The sequence below is a fragment of the Tupaia chinensis genome, unplaced genomic scaffold, assembly GCF_000334495.1.
Source record: "Tupaia chinensis unplaced genomic scaffold, TupChi_1.0 Scaffold146187_1, whole genome shotgun sequence".
NCBI classification, from domain to species: domain Eukaryota; kingdom Metazoa; phylum Chordata; class Mammalia; order Scandentia; family Tupaiidae; genus Tupaia; species Tupaia belangeri.
In genome coordinates, this window is record NW_006206042.1 from 223,546 (window position 1) to 236,932 (window position 13,387).

Genomic DNA, 13,387 nt, shown 5'->3' on the forward strand with positions numbered 1-13,387 from the left:
CCCGGCGGCCCCCCACACCTTCTGCAGTGGCTGCCAGGTGTCACAGTCTGATGTCCTGTGTGCAGTCATCTGCAGGTGGCTGGTGTGGTGGGGGCTGCCAGCCTGACAGAGGATCTATGTCAAGGGTAATGGTTGCTCTGTGTTCTTGGGGTATCCTGGGGAGAATGCTCACCTGCCTCCTTTCTAGAACCTTTCACAGGTCTCGGCCCTCCAGGGTGGAGGTGAGAATGTTGGAAGCAGGTGCCCATCCAGGGGGCTCTCTGGGGATCTCTGAAGCTCTGTTCTTCGCTTTCTTCCTTCTGCAGAGCCTAGCTCCAAGGAAATTCTGACAGTTTATGAAGACATCAAGGACCTGCGAACTGGGAGAAATCAAGTATGGCACCCTAGGGGCTGGGGTCTCTCCCACTGGTTTGCAAGATGCTCTTTTGAGAATGGACACTCAGAGCAGGGGGAGACAGAGAGCCAGACAGTTGTCTTCTCAGAATGCTCATCAGCCCTCCCATCTGTCTCTTCTCCATCAGCCTCCTAGCACAGGGGATGGAGGCAAAGGGGAAGTCAAAGGGCACAGACAAGATAAAAGGGAGACAGAAGGGGCAGCTTGGTGCAGAACTGTACCTGCTGAGAAGGATGGAGAGCAACAGAAACCACAGCACAGGGCAGGGTGCTGCCGCCTCATTTGCACCCTCATGCCTCTGCCTCCTGGCCCAGTCTGGGCTGGGCCAACTGATGTCAGCAGAGGTGCAGCCTCTCATGTTTGCTGTGTTGGCCACAAATGCTTGTCTCCCTGGCAAGGCCGGTCTTGCTCTTCTGTGTGCCTTCATTGTTACATAGGTAGAGGAGTGTGACCGGCCGCAGCATCACAGTTTTGTAGCTGCTTCGTGGTCTGCGACAGTCTTTTGGGGAGGAGAGGCCTGAGTCAAGCTGAGGTTTCAGCTCTGGAGGAAGCACCAGAGTGAAGGTGTGGCCAGGAGGGCATGCACTTATAACGCATATGGACAGTCAAAATCGCTGCTCTGGTCATTGCACTCCTCTCAATGGTCTCTGTTGTTATTGATTTATTGATTTTATTTTATTTATTATTATTATTTTAAATTTGCTATAGGGCACGTGTGCTTACCAGAAAGAGAGGAAAAAAAAGCAAGAAAGCAAACCCACAAGTCTGGGACTTGAACCATGGCTGGCTATGTGGGAGTCCAACGTCTTAACCACCACATCACCTGCTATTCCACATCCTCTGTTTTAACAGAGCCACTCATATAACTATTTCTGTCTCCTATTCTTTCTCCAAACTTTCCCTGATCCTCCCCAACCTCCCTGCCTCCAACTCCTAACAGACTTTTTTTTTGTTTCCTGTACCATCGGACCAGGTCACATGGCTTTCTTACCAAAAACAGCCATAGGAACTTCCGCTTTTCTCCACTGACAGCATGGGCTGATCTAGGGTGTCACAGCCCATATTCATTAGTGCTCATTTCGATCCCCAGAGAGGGAAGTGGTGGGTTATGCCTAGGACGGATAGTTTTATGTTTGCCTTTCTAACTATTTTCTAGGGAGCTATCCTTGTGGAGTCTTTGTGATCACATTAGCAAATATTAAAGAAGAATGACCTCCTCTGGAACTTCTCTAACAGCTGTCTGCAGGCAGCAGCCCACTCTGCCTGAGGTTCAGGGAGGTACAAGAGTAGGAACCTGCAGAGGGGCTGCTGTGCCCTGGGCAGGCAGGATGTGACAGCAGGCCCAGGGGCAAGGCCCCCCATGGGTCAGGAAGCACCCACCGGACTGCTCTGGAAGGGGGTGGCAAAGGTGGGGAGGAAGTGCCCTCTTCCACCGCCATTCCTGGCACTTAGTGGGCGGAGGGAGGTGCAGCCCAGGCAGGAAGCACATGTGGTGGGCTCTTCCGGCCTGGCCACTTGTGTGAGGCCTTCTGGGGCCTCTCAGAACTCACCAGTAGCTTCCGTGGGTCTGGGCTCAGAGAGAATGAGGTCAGCTCCCCTGGCCTGCTTTCCTACCCCAGTGGGATGATGGGTTGTGAAAATAGGAGGAGACTTTGTTTCTCCTACTGCTGCCAGACTCTGGCATGGTCCTGAGAGCCCTGAATCTACCTGCAGTCCCTCGTGCCCAAGCGCTCACTGGAAATAACCTTTCCTCCCCAAACTGGAGATGAATTTAGATTAGGTAAAATGAGGGGAAAATAATGACTGAGAACAAGGGAACGCTCTCGGAGCGTTAGACCTGAATGTCACCCTGCTTCTATCTCAGAGCTCCACCAAGCCTGGCCTCAGCCATCCCTGGCCTCTGTCTTCAGAGGTCGAAATCTGAAGTTTCAAAGTGGTCTCACTTTAGGACCCAGCTTCAGCCTTTCTGGAGACACTTCCCAGGGGTCTGGACAGGACAGAAAAGCAATAAATTCTTGTTTCTTCTTCTTCTTCTTCATCTTTCTCTTCTCTTCTTCTTCTTCATCTTTGTCTTCGTCTTTGTCTTCTTCTTCTCTCCCTTCTTCTTCTTTGTCTTTGCCACAGAGTGTGCCAAAGAGAGACAGAGAGAGAGAAAACGAGAAATCACCCTCCCCTGCCAGGTGATGGTCTTGCCACAATCCCTGCTCCGTTCTCCTCTTAGGATTTTGGACTTGTACACATATATTCCTGGCAGATTTTTTAAGCCTCTGTGTCTGGGGCTTGAACTGTGATTGTCCATGAGGGAGTCCAGTGCCTTAAGCACTATGCTACCTATTGGCCCCCAAACTGCTGTTTCTTGACAAACACCTATGGCTCTGCAGCTTCCAGCATGGCTGATAGTTCTCTCTCCCTAGCTGAGAACTGGGCAATTGTCCTCCCAGAGTGATCTTCAGCCCTCCTGAGACAGGATGAAAGACAACAGAGCTCCTCCTGGCTTCTCCTTGCTTGGGGAAGTCAGCTTCTACCTTAGTTGGTGAACTCTCTGGCCTCCACTGGTTCTGACTGGGACCCAAACTGGCAATGTGTACTCAGGGGCGAGCAGCAAGAACCCCTCTGTCCCCAGGCTCCTATGGACTGGAAGGAGAGAAGAAAGCAGGAAGAACCATGTACTCTTCACCCTTGGCCGTGGGTCCAGGGTTCCACCGGGCACCACGTCTTCCCAAAGGCCCACTTGAGGCCAAGGGCAAGCTGGCTACCAAGGCTGAACCTAGGACAAGGGCTTACATGTGCCCAGTCTTTAAAACGCTTACACCTTCTGGAATTCAGCGCCCTGAGGTAAGGCTCAGATTGAGTCTACCCAGAGCTCTGCACAGTATCAGTGGTTATGCAGCAAACTTAATATGGACACCAGCAAAGGCAAGGCAGGGTTTCCAAGGTCCCAAAGTGAAGGAAGTAGCAGGAGCTCCCTTGGGCAGAATGGTTTGAATCCCTGCAGGTCTAGGTAGCTTCTCACTCCCCACACTGACTCACCACTGCATATGGCTCTGCTCCACTTCTCTCCCTATCCCGGGATAGGTGATAGGACTGACAAGGCTCTCCCCACTCCTGCACCTCCCTCCCTCGCTCCCAGGAGCCCTTCTCTGTGCTGTCTTTCCCCATACACCCAAATGTGGGCAGATCCAGCTGTCCGTGCACATCACGGCATTGCCCCTTTACTGTTCCTCGTTCAGGAGTCAAGGCTGGAACCAGAGCCGGAGCAGGAGCAGGAGCAGGATTCCCCTGGAGACAAGAATACCATCTACTCCATGATCCAGCCCCAGGTACCACTCTGGCTTCTATAATCCATTTATATCTGTCTATAGGTTTCCCAGATGCCCCACCCTGGCCCCCAGTTCACACTCCTGAATAGCAGGATAAGATCTTAGTGCTCCTGAGCTCCAGAAGACAGTCTGGCCACAGCTGCTTTAAGTTTGAGAACATCAGCATGGCTTTGGACCTCTTTATTTGAGCTGGAAAGCCAGATGTAGGGATTTCTTCCTCCTCCATGCTCAGCAGAACTGGCAGAAGGTCTGCCCCAGGTAGAGTCCATAGGAGGAGGAACCTTGCTAGAGGACTCAACTTTCGTTTCTGCTCCTTGTTGTTACTGATACCAGGAGCCCTTGTACTTGAAAAACAAAATTTTCTTTAAATTAATTGATTCTTTTAAAGTTAACTTATTTCTTCAGAAAGAGGAGAGGAAAAAAAAGAGAGGCCCAACAAGGTCTTCCTGCCATGATCCACTCTCAGCCTCAGACAGCCAGGATCACAGGCACGTGCACGCGCTCACCTGGGGTATACAGAGAGACCCTGGGATGTGAACCCAGGACCTTTCCATGTGGGCCCAGCATTGCAGAGCATCATGCCACTGCTGTGCCACTAACTGATCCCTTTATCCTTTTTATTTTCATTCCTTATTATGTCTGTTTCCAGGGAAAAGTAAATCTGTATTGGTCCCTTCCATCTTACTATGACTTAAAAGTAATACCTATTTTCTTAACGAGTCTCACAGAGCAGCCTCATGAAGTTGTTCTAATATCTTAGTTGTGGCCTAAACTCCATATCACAGATGAGGAAACTGAGACTCAGGTTAATGAATGAGTTCCAGCCTCATAGCTAGGGAACGGTGAAGCTGAGCCAGGTGACTCTTCCTTCCACCACCCTCTACCCTACCACTAACATTTGGGGACTCTAGAAATTCACCCAGAACCAGAGGTGCATCCCCTAACATTGATAGCTAGGATGACATTAGGACAGGCTAGGACATCTCTCCCAAGAGAAATACTGCCTACTGGTATCCAGTGATAAACAGTTTCTGATAAAAATGATTACAAGAATTAATTGAAGCAGTAATGTCTGCAACTTGGTGGCCAAACTACAGGACAAGGAAAATCCTTAGGGGATGGGAATAGGCTTTGAAGAAGGTTCAAGAAAAGGCTGAAGATGAAAGGGAGGTGTAAGACAATGGAGGGGAGAGGAAGAAGTGAGAGAAAAGTGGAGAATGACGGAAGGGAGGGTGGGAGGCACTCATCTGATCACTCTGGAGTTCTGAGTCCAGCACCACCTCCCATTGCTCCCCTTGAGATCATGTGATTCTCTGGCAGTGAGCCAGAGCCCCAGTGAGCCATCTAAGGGGGACTGCTACCTGCCAGTTCTCTGGCTTTAATACAGTGAGCTCCAAGGAGAAGAAATTGAGTAACATTCAGGAAGAACTCTTAGGCTAGGGTGTCGTGTGAGAATGAGATTGCTCCTCTGAGTGTCTTAAAGGAGAATGGTACCTAGCCACTGCAATCGGTACTGCTCGGAGGCTGTGCTCCACAGGCTGGAACCACATGGGAGGCCTGGGTTTGATTCCTGGTCCAACCTAAAGACCATGCATGCTAGTGTGCTCCTGTAATCCCAGTGACTTGAGGAAGCTGAGCAGGAGGATCACAAACTCAAGGCTGACCTGGGCAACATAGGGAGACTCTGTCTAAAAAGTAATAATTTTTTTTAAAAAAGGAAATGGTTACTGGCCTTAGACTAGGATCGTGGTTCTAGGGAAGGAAGGTGTGTAACCCAAGGGAGACATTGAGGTGTTGAGGAAAGAGCCCTGGAGAGTCTTGGGTTTAAATCCCACTTCTACCGTGTACAGTCTGACTTTTTACATTTTTGGGTAAAAGGGTAAAAGGCTATTTACTTTTTTAACTGCATGTTCTATCTTAAAGGAGGATGGTAAGTGTTGGTTGGTTAGGGGAAGACTTACAAAATAAGTGCTCAATAAGTATTGGGTTGTCAGAAAAGTCTTGTGTATTTTTCCATTTTTCTATGCAAAAAATGCATCATGACTTTTCTGATGCTCCAGTAGTAGCTATTGTCAATTACCCAGTGGAACTAGCTCTTGTGTTTGATTTCCTGACCAGTCCATAGTTCTTCTTACCAACACTGAACACTTCCATCTGAGAAGGGCTGAGCCAGAGAGATGGAAGTTATGACCTCCTGGGGTTGTGCTGGACCTATGTTTCTATAATGGTTTTATTTCTCTTCTCTTAGCCTTCTGCTTCTTCATCACAAGAAACTGACCGTACATTGTATTCAGTAATACAGCCTTCCCGGAAGGTGAGTCTCTTCCTTCAGGGGTGCAATTGACACAGGTTTGTATTTTGCATATGTGCGCCCATGTGTGTATGCCATAAGGGTGTATGCCAATTGTCCTTCCTATGTGAGTCTGATTAATTTCTGTTAAGTGATTGTATTAAGATTTCAATGGGCTAACAAAAAACACCTTTTTGGTCCTGTCTGGAGGAAAAAAAAACGAGTTTCTAATAGTATCTGTGGAGGTGAACTACAGTCAAAAGCAAAAGAGGTGCTGTGTCAGAGGGAACACAGTATCTTCATTAGGCCCACTGAGGCCATGGTGAAACAGGAGAGGTTTCCAATGTGCAGGAGCATATTGCCTGATGTAGGCTGGAGCTAGAGAGACATGATACTGACTCTGAGAAACCAAAGTTCCAGCCAGTCCCCTTGTTGGGGGAGACCCCGGACTGAGAAAACCTGTCGTAGTCCACTCAGATCTTGCTTCCAGCTGAGCTTATAGCTCTTAGGCAACCTGGAGCTATAGGGTTGTGTGTCCTGCATGCCCATGGTCATCGTTTTTACCTTGGTTTAAGGGGATGGGAAGAGTGGTGTTCCCAAGGCAAGAATAAGAAGCCACAGGCCTCAACATGGTACTACAGGAAGTTGGGAAGACAAAAAAACATGGAAGTGTTAAGTGCATGCTACAGGTCAGGGAATGCATGTTTGGGGGAAGGGGTGTAGGACAGATTTTTCAGACTTTTTATTCATCCTTCTTCTGATAAATCATCCAACCAATTTGGATCTCACCATGAGAGATGTTTCTTTTTAATGCTGTCCTACAACATAGATGTTCACAGGCACTATGCTCACGTGCTTTGGTATTATGTTATGGAAACTCTATGTACTACTCAAAGTGCTTTATTTTTATTTACTATAGGTTTAAAGGAGTGTTGGTTTGCCTAAGAGAAATTGAGAGAGAGAAAGAAGGAAAGTGAGAATCCACCCTCCCCCACTCCGGGGGTGCAGGCCATGCCACAATCCTTCCTCCTCCATTCTCCTGGTATATTTTTCAAGCTGCTGGGTCTGTGGCTTGAAGTATGCAGTTGGCCATGTGGGATCCACATGCCACTGACTGGCTCATCAAAGTGCTTCATAACGTCTGTGATTCACAAAACTGCTGTGTCCAGGATATGGTAGGATTGGTGCTCATGTATGTGCCAGAATTTCTACTTTAGTAAGGGGTGTGCATGAGCTATACATTGAAGAGACACATGGTTTGGGGGCCATCCTTATATTAGGATTATCTGAGGGATAGTGTGTTGATGGAAAAACCAAACTCTGTAAAGTATCAAAACAGGTTTATTTATTTCATTTTTAGAAGAATTATTTATTTGATTTTATTAATTATTATTGTTATTTTAATTTGCTATAGGACACATGCTCTCAGGAGAGAGAGAGAAAGAGAGAGACCAGGTCTGGGGCTCAAACTGTGGCGAGCTATGTGGGAGTCCAGCGCCCTAAACACCATGCCACCTGCTGGCTCCCCCCAAAAGGGTTTATTTTAAGCCAATCTGGGTGACCATAACCAGGACCAGGAGAAGAAGCCTTGAGACATTATTTCCCATGAGGTGAGGCCAGGTCACAGCAGATCTCACGCACTTTGGGAAAGCAGAAGTTATAATCAAAGCTATAAATTAATACTTGGAGATTTTCCATTGATTTGGTCTGAGTAGATGAGATATCTTGAAGTGGGGGCTTATGGGACAGAGGTAATTCAGAGATTCTTTAATTTGTTATTGGCTAAAAGAGCAAGACTTTGTTTAAGATTTGGAGTCAGCAGAAAGGAAGATTTAACCTTAATCTTAACATAGATATGAGAGTTTACTAATCATCCTGTGAAGTCAGGCCAGAGTCAGTAAGCCACAATGCTGAGGCCAGGTGACCTATTTAGTGAGGTTGATGGCACATCAGTGTGGCTCTTCCAAGGCTCCTTAGGAAGGGATTTTAGAACAAATGAAAGGTGGCTAGGGTTAGGGTTAGGGTTCATTTGTTGTGTATGTATATGTGTGTGCACTAGGAGTGTGTATATGTGTGGATTCTATTCGGTTCCATTGCTCATAATAGAAAAAGCCTAAGTCTGGGTGATTTAAGAGACTAGATGTTTATTCAGCTCTCAGTGTGGAGGTCCACAGTGAGGGGCCACATTTGGTGGGCATCTTGGGCAGGAGGGTATAGTCCATGCTCCATGTGTCTCTCCTGGTTTCATCTTCTTCCTGCCCAGGAGTCAATCATGAGGACCTCGCTCTAATCACTTACTCAGTTCCTAATGGTCCAACCTTTTGATACCTCCGCAATAGAACTAAGGTCTAACACATGGATTCTGGGAGGACATCCAAAGAACAGCAAGGACTATGTGCATTTGGGATTCTAAACTCTGAGGTTTCATCATCTCCCTGCCCAGGAGTCAATCATGAGGACCTCCTCTAATCACTTACTCAATTCCCAATGGTCCAACCTTTTGATACTTCCACAATAGCACCAAGTTCTATCACATGGATTCTGGGAGGACATCCAAATAACAGCAAGGACTATGTGCATTTGGGATTCTAAACTCTGACTTTGATTCTGAGCTATCATATCATAGGCAACTATGCCTTGTGCTTCCCTGGAGACCATCGTCACCTTTGTTTACTCCTGGAGTAGGAGACTATTCACAACTGGATGGAGATACTTCAGGGACTTTCAGGCCCTGAGTCTCCTTTGGGACCTCTCACATCAATTAGAAGTGGGGTGTCTCAGTTAGAGTGGGGTGTCTCTTATCTCAAAGCTAAACATTCTTCTGCGAATTTCTAGTCTGGATCCAAGAAGAGGAACCACAGTTCTTCCACCAATAAGACCATCTATGAAGAGGTAAGATCAGGAATGTCTTCTGGATATGTTTGGTGTTCATAGCACAGCCTTAAATCTGACCAAGAAAGAGTATACTTATGAAAAGGCCTTCTATACAATCCCAGCACAGTAGGGATTTGGGAAATCTTGTTAACTTTGCAGAGAGCATATCTGCTTGCTGGAGAGAAAGAGAGAGAGTAAAAGCATTCCCTATGGAGCACAGTCATGCTGCAATCTCTTCATTTCCCCCTCCTTTTGCGATTCTAGGTACACATGTGCACACACCCAGCTTGTTTTCTCAAGTTGCTGAGTCCCGGACTCAAACTGCGTGGCTGGCTATGTGGGGTCCAGTAGCTGTAACCACCAGGTCCCAGGCTGGCTTAGGGTCTTGAGGATCTTCTAATTCCAATTTTCATTTTAAAGATGAAGGCACTGAGATCCAAGGACAGGGAAGGTCTGAGGGTGTGGGTGTGACTCTTATTGAGGAGCTTGGACTCTAAATTAAGGCTGTCCATAGACTAGTTCCCAGGCTGCGGGCCACAAACTGGACATCTTTCCTTTCCAAGGGTGTGTGTTTGTGGGTGGGGGCAGAAAAAAGAGCAAAAGTGAATCTAAATGATTTTCTAAGGATAGCCAGTCCTTGGGAATCATACCAGGACTTGGATTATCTGCAGCTGATTGGGGAATGGGCACTGCTCTAAAGTGACCCCTGAGGCTAGTGGCTGAATTGACTCTCATCAGGCCATTTGGGGAGTGGAGAGGAGGGCTTTAACATTTCTTAGGGACCTAGTAAGTACAGTTTGTCAGTGTGTTCACATGAATCATCTTACTTAATTCCTTACAGAATGTCAATATAATTATACTTCCTTCTTAATGGAAGGAAGAACACCCTACCCATTACCCTCAGGTATACTGGAGTCTCCGCCAGTGTTCCAATAATGAAGCTGTCATTGGTCACAAGGGAGAGGCTGGGTGGGTGACTGCTAGGATTCCTGGCACTTCAGCTAAAGACAATTCAGACATAAAGACACTGCGTGGACCAAGGCAGTGTGGGTATCACTCAGAAGCATGGTGTGGTTGGAAGAGCACTGGAATTTAGATGCACTAGATTCAAGTTCCTCCTTTACTTTGTGACTTTGTGCAAGTTGTTGACCCTGAGTAATTCATTTTAGCACTCTGAGCTTCATTTTCTTAATCTCTGAAAGGGGATAACAAGCTACATCCCACAGGATTATTCTGAGTTTTTGTTTTTCGTTTTCTTGTTTGTTTGGTTGGTTTTTGGGTTTTTTTTTTTTTGTTTTTTTGGGTTGTTTTTGGGTTTTTTTTTTTTTGTTTTTTTGGGTTTTTTTTTTTTTTTGGTCTTGCCATAGGGAGCATGCACTTGCCAGAGAGAGACAGAGAGTTACAGAGAGGATAAATGAGAAATCATACCCCAGGGGAATGGCCACACCACAATCTCTTCTCCTCTATTCTCTTCTTGGTATTTTGGTTATGCATGTACATGTACCTAGAGTAATTTTCAAGGCACCAGGTCTGGAATTTGAACCATGGTCAACCGTGTGGGCATCTAGCACCTTAACCACCACACTATGTGCTGGCTTTTTTTTTTTTTTTTTTTTTTTTTTTTTTTTGGGTTTTGGTGTGGTGTTTTTTTTAGGGTTTTAAGTGTGAGATGCTTAAGTTTCTGCTTTCCTTCTGCAGGTTGGAAAGAGACAGTCCAAGACCCAGAACCCTCCTGGACTGAGCCGCAAACAGCTAGAGAGTTTCTACATTTATGCCTAGTTGCTGTCACTGTCCTGATCTCTCACATGCCAGCATCTGCAGAACCAGCACAATGGATGGTGCAAATGAATCTCTACACAACAGTTCCTCATCTGCAGGGGGTGTGGGAATTTTGTTTTGAAAGTAATTTCTAACAGTATGACAAGTGCAAGCCGGTTATACAATAGCTCCAACTTACGGATTGGACAAGAAGAGAGGTTGGGTCATTCACGAAAGAACACATCAACACATCCGTGTGTCCCATAATGATGTTTCAGTCAATGATGGATGGTGGGTGTGCTGGTGGTCCCGTAAGCTGATGATGGCACTGAAAAATGCCTATCACCTGGTGATGTAGCCATCAACAAATGGAGTGCAACATGTTACTCATGCGTCTGTAGTGACGCTAGTGTAAATAAACCTACTCAGCTACCAGGCGTATAAAAGTATAGTATTTACAGCTATGTGCAGTACATTACACTTGGTGAAGATAATAAGCGACTATGTTACTGCTTTATTTATCTACTATCTTATATTTTTTATTGTTATTCTAGAGTGTGCTCCTCTACTTATTAAAAAAGCTTGCTGTAAAATAGCATACTGTGTTATGCAGGCAGCAATTTTGTATATCTTCTTTATTGAATCTCTTGATTGCAACCTTTTTCTCTTGTACTTGGTTTAATCTTGCATTGTTTTGTTCATCATGGCTCTTCCGGTGAGACAAACTGTGGAGGTAGAAGTCAGTTATATGGATAATCCTGAACCTGTGTAGGCCTGGGCTGATGTACATTTTTGTATTTTTGTGTTTATCAAATAAATAAATAAAATAAAAAGTAAAATAGAAAAACAGGGGCCAATAGGTGGCACAGAGGTAATGTAATGTTCTGTGAGACTGACTCACGTGAGAAGGTTCCAGATTCTTATTTGGAAACCTCCTTGAACAAACTGGATATTCATGTGTCATGTGCCCATAATCTTGGATTGGCTGAAGGTTGGGTGGATTGTGTTTTTTTTTGGAGAGATTTTCACTGTAGGGCGCGTGCACTCGCCAGACAGACAGAGAGAGACATAGAGACAGAAAGCGAGAAATCACCCCCCAGGGGGGATGGTCACGCCGCAATCCCTTCTCCTCCATTCTCCTCTCGGGATCTTGGGCACGCACGCACACGCGCCCGGCGTGAGTTCTAAGCCACCAGGTCTGGGACACGAACCACGGTCGACTACGTGGGAGTCCAGCGACATAGCCATTACGCTAACTGCTGGTTCCCAGGGTGGATTGTGCTTTGAAGAGCCTATTGGAGGTGTTGTCTCAGTCTCTGTCACTCATGAAAGAAAGAAATACATTTAAAAAAATTGGAGGGGCTGGCACTATTGGTTAAGAGAGCTGGATTCCACATGGCCAACTGTGGTTTAAATCCTAGCCCTATGGGCTTGAAAAGCATGCCAGGTACATGTGCATGTGCATGTGCATGTGCGAGTGCTCAAAATCCCAAAAGGAAGGAGAAAAGAAAAAGCATGTGCACTCTGGCAACCAAAAAAGAAAGAAAAGAAAAAGGAAGTAAAGAATGAATATTTTTGTATACCTGTACAATGTTTGTGCTTTAAAATATGTGTATGCATTTTTTTTGAGAGAGTTTATTTTTTGCCAGAGGGTGCATGCACTTACCGGAGAGACATAGAGAGGCAGAGAGACAGAAAGTGAGAAATCATGCCCCCTCATGGGGGAAGGCCACACTGCAATTCCTTCTCATTTATTCTCCTCTTAGGATTTTTATATCCACATCATCATCAAATAGCTTGTCATCATTTTTTCAGATTATTTTTATTATTATTTATTCTATTTATTTTTTAAACATTCAATCACTATATATCATTTGGCTTGTAAAGAAAATTTACCCAATAGGAAATACTTCTAAGACCACTCCAGTTGTGAATACTATACATGTTATCATCAATTGGTAATAAATCATTTCTGTGTCCCACAAATGTCATACCTCTCTATTTGTTCTCTTGCTATCCTTCTCTATACTCTTTCCTTCTTCCACCCCACTCCACACTGTCTTCAGCATCCATAACTATTTTCACTGATTTTTTATGCCCTCTAGTATTTCTTTCTCTACCGTAAGTGAGCATAGTCAGTATATATCAAATGGAAACATACAATATCTTTCTTTCATAGCCTGGCTTGTTTCCCTCAGCAATGGATCTTCCATGTTCGATCACTTTCTATCAAATGCTAGGTTCCTGTTCCTTTTTATGGCTGAATAGTATTCCATGGAGTATATGTGCCACACTTTTTCCATCCATTCATCTGGTTGTGGACATTTGGTTCCACGTCTTAGTTATCTTGAATAGCGCTACAATAAACATTGATGTGCAAGTGCTTTTCTGACAGCATTCTCCTGTCCTTTGGGTAGATACCCAGAAGTGGGATTGCTGGATCAAATGGTAGTTCTATTTGTAGATCTTTGAGGAACCTCCACATTGTTTTCCACAGTGGCCGAACCATTTTACTTTCCCACCAATGGTGTAGGAGAGTTCCCCTTTCACCACATCACGGCCAACATTTATCACTTTGTGTATTTTTAATATTTGCCATTCTGACAGAGGTTAAGTGGTATCTCATTGTGGTTTTAACTGCATCTCCCTTATGATGAGGCATGTGAGCATTTCCTCATCTGCTTTTTGACTGTTTATATGTCTTCCTTAGAGAGATTTTTGTTCTGCTCATTTTCCCATCTTTTAATTGGG

At 45.5% G+C, this 13,387-nt stretch overlaps 1 long non-coding RNA gene across 1 annotated transcript; it reads left to right on the forward strand.

Annotated features, from left to right (window-relative positions):
* Window positions 1-46: 46 nt before the first annotated feature.
* Window positions 47-11,716, forward strand: LOC102475400 (uncharacterized). The gene is made up of 5 exons (XR_003547972.1): window positions 47-373; window positions 3,625-3,714; window positions 5,963-6,028; window positions 8,840-8,896; window positions 10,577-11,716. It is a non-coding gene; the product is annotated as an uncharacterized LOC102475400 (long non-coding RNA).
* The last annotated feature ends 1,671 nt before the right edge of the window (window positions 11,717-13,387 follow it).